The 4,038-nt window shown below is 35.6% G+C and overlaps 1 pseudogene across 1 annotated transcript; it reads right to left on the minus strand.

Moving 5' to 3' along the window:
- Positions 1–1,751: 1,751 nt before the first annotated feature.
- LOC310737333 (odorant receptor 131-2-like) lies at positions 1,752–2,693 on the minus strand (annotated as a pseudogene). Its single transcript has one exon. The product of its transcript is annotated as an odorant receptor 131-2-like (transcript).
- Positions 2,694–4,038: the final 1,345 nt, after the last annotated feature.

Genomic DNA, 4,038 nt, shown 5'->3' on the forward strand with positions numbered 1-4,038 from the left:
TTTTAATATTTTTTTTGCTGTTGCACAAACATTTATACAACATTTATTTGTCATGTAACCTCTTTGATGTTGTTTCAAATCTGTATAAATTGCCTTTATTCTGTATTAGACCAATGGTTGTATTAAGCATGAGATCTCTAGCTTCAGTCACTATTCACAGTTAGTGTATAGAAAATAGATGCAGTGAAAGTAAATCGTGACTGATTATCCTTCTTCCTGATATCCCCTTTGTGTTCCACACACGTCATATAGCTTCGGAACAAAATAAAAGTTAATAAATGATGCCTGAATCATCGGTAATGGCTAAACAAACCTTTTGTTTGTTGAGTTTTTTTCCTTTTAAGATTGAATGTCTGTGACGAGATGTCTGGCTCATTCTTCATAGCCTTGAAACAGATGGCTTGTTGGACCTAAATTCTCTTCATGCGCTTTGTGTATTCCTTGCACACCTATGGCATGACCGCCAGTCTTTTTTATGAAGCATGGGAAAATTACCCATTATAATCTGAAGGTAAACTTACTTATTTCCAGCTCTGTAACACATACAGGAGCAGAACTCTGGTGACACCAAGGAAGAGTTGCCTTTGCAGGTTAATTTTTTCACCTCTAAAGTATATGATTACAGCACTTTCATTTAATCTGCAGAGGCATTTTAAATAATACACACATATAAACACACACACACGCACACACACACACACACACACACACACACACACACACACACACACGCACACACACACACACACACACACACACACACACACGCACACACACACACACACACACACACACACAAAGCTTTAGAGGGATGTATACTGCCCTCAGTGAAAGTAGCTTTCCTTGGGCCCACAGGAGGATCTGTCATGCTAGCTTTAAAGGAGGCGAGAGCGCAGATGTACCAGGAGCCGCCCCTGGAGGAGGGGGTAATGTCATGCCTCCCTCCAACGCTCAACACTTCCGCTCAGCATCTCCCTCCTAATAATCACCTACACCTGTTTATCCATCCCCTTTCCCTTCACTCGCCGTCGGATCTACCGTTAAATAACTATAGATCATCTGGACTTCCTATCATTCCGACAACCTTCTGAGTTGTCCATGCGACTCGCTAAGATTCTTGTGAAGCATGCTTTGTTTAAGTTAATTGTTTCCTGTACTCCTGTTACTTACTTTCTTGTGTTTGCCTATCTAAGATCAATAAATGACACCTTGTTTTACTCCTGGTCCCCGACGCCTGGTCTATCCGTAATACTTTCAGGCTTTAATAATTTGTTAAACAGTTCCTAACACAATTCCCATTATTACAGCAATCTCTTTTTTTTAATTACCCTTTTTTTGTTTTTAGAAGAAATTTGTCTCTTTTGAGTCACAGTAACATCGTTTCCATAACATGCCTTCCGATCAGATAGAAGCTACACACTGAATTAGTTAAAGGTAAAATAACAATTTCTATATTCTATAAAATAATATTTTCCTCGATAAAAAAATACTATTTAGAGTAATACTTATCCCATCAATGTATTCAAAACCAAACAACAACTTCTTTTAGACCAAGCGGTGCATAATTTGTATAAACAATTAGATATAAGAAGCATTATGCTCACAAATATCTGTGAGCATTCTTTGCTTAAAATAATATATACAAAAAAATAATAGAGACTACTGTGAGATGTCCACCTAATTTCTCATGGTTATTTATTTATTATACGTTTCTTTCCTTTTATGTTAAGTATGCAAACATACAAGACTTATTATTTGGTTATGTTTTTGTCTGGATAAACCTTTACAATTAATACTTTACATGAGAAGTTTTTATTCAACTGTTTGACAAACACCTGATCTCGAATACCATAAATTAGAGGACTGAGAAGGCGTGGTACAAGGTTTGTTATCAAGTAAGCATAAAAACTGTACTTGGTCCATTGAGTAGGCATTATACGAGCAAAAACTAAGTCAAGTACTGGAGGAGTAAAGGACAACATACAGAGTAACTGCTGTACTCCATGCAACAAGATTGTGCTCTTGGCTTTTTTTGTAGATTCCTTGTCACTTGACATCTTTCTGGCTGTAACCAGCACCCTAAAATAAGTATAAAAAAGAACAATTCAGACAAAGGATGTATAAATTGCTTGTGTAGCTTGCTTTCTCTGATTATGGTAAACAGTGTTGTACAGAAATGATGAAGAGCAGACAGTAACAGTGTTAAAAATGAACAAAGGAAACAGAACAACAGAAATAACAAAGTCTGTCAGTGGAGGAATAAGTCCAACACCCCATATCAAAATGTTAAGAATGAAAGTCCTGTGTACTGTACAGATCTGAGAGTGATGCAAAGGTTTACAAATGGCAATGTAACGCTCTACTGCCATAGCAGATAAGATAAGGGGTGTGTTCTTCTAAGTAGCTGAAGCTATGACTAGTAATATACAACAAAATGAAATGCTAATATTCTTCAATAAATATGACATTACAAGGAGAATTACAGAGACACCAACCATTATCATATCATTAATAACTAAATGTATATATAAAATGTATCTTGGATTGTTATAGAAAACTGAGGTTTTAAAGAAGGTGAAAACAAATAATCCATTGATACCGATTATGATAAATCCAAGAAGAATGCTTACTATAATTTTGCTCATATATTCCTCTAAGCTATCAATACTGCTGACACTCACTGAGGAATTCATTATCTAAAAAACACTACAGAACCTGTGAGGTCTTCAAAAACAATGAAGTACAATGGGTAGATTTGCAGATCAATAGACAGTTAACTTTGCAACACGTAATAAAAAGATAGTTGGTTATAAAGGGTCACTGAGAATCTAAGAGGTTTATATAGTTTGTGTGAGTGTCATGTAGTTACATAGGAGGCGTGGAGTGGAATTTCCCAAGTCAGTGTACTAAAAGAAAGCTGCCCCTATGGACAATTTGAGATTTCACACCTAGTTCAACTTAATATATTTTTAAGATACTTCAAAATAAACCTTAAAAGATGTTAAAAGCTTTTAAAATACAGTTGTACAAACGCTATATATATTACGGTTGTGCATCTCCATAACTGAGGCCTATGTGATTTGCATCTCAATGAATAACCAACAAAACAGTATGTTATAATACTGAAGCGATGCAGTGTGATCCGATTTCGATTGATTTAACACGATGTGATTTAATGCAGTACGGATGCAATATAAAGTATATGATGCTATGCAATTCATTAGAGTACAGATAGTTCACTTTTATTTCTTCGGTTCAGAAAAACAGGAAGTGAAATTCATACATTAACCAAAGCGGAATCAACTGTGACTCGCCTCTCTCTCTCTCTCTCTCTCTCTCTCTCTCTCTCTTTTTCTCACTCTCTCTCTCTCTCTCTCTCTCTCTCTCTCTCTCTCCCTCTTGTTTTCTACACTCTACGCACTATAGATACAAAGTGAAAAGTTTATATCATATTTACATGAGCATTTACTCAGTATTTAATAAAAGCACAGTATTTTTTGAGTATGAAGCAAGATGCTTTGCACACATGGATTGGAGTATTTTCTGCTATTCTTAATGGCAAAGACTTTTAAGATGGGTCAGGTTAGATAAATTAATTACTAGGTCATTTCCTACTTTTGACCACAAGATGCCAGTAGCGTGCATTGTTGACAAGCATGCTCAAACCTTACCTCTAAAGAGCCTTTTTCAAATACTGTAATTAATCAAAAAAAGGAATGAAAAAATTTTATATAAACCGTCACTTCAATTAAAATGTAGTTTTGTTACATATATGTATGATTTGTACTAATCCTGGCACTATGTAAGATGTCATTTTAGGGGGAATGTCCCTGAAACTGCGTTAATAAAGGCCACCTTTGAGCATAGTAGCACAACAGGATAAAAAGCGTCACTGGGCAGAGGTGGCAAAAGTACACACATCCTTTACTTAAGTAGAAGTACAGATACTCATGTTTTAAAATACTCGGGTAAAAGTTGAAGTACTGATTAAACTTTTTTACTTAAGTGAAAGTAAAGAAGTTTTTGCTCTGACATGTA

This window comes from Silurus aristotelis (assembly GCF_946808225.1).
Source record: "Silurus aristotelis genome assembly, chromosome: 2".
Lineage (NCBI taxonomy): Eukaryota > Metazoa > Chordata > Actinopteri > Siluriformes > Siluridae > Silurus > Silurus aristotelis.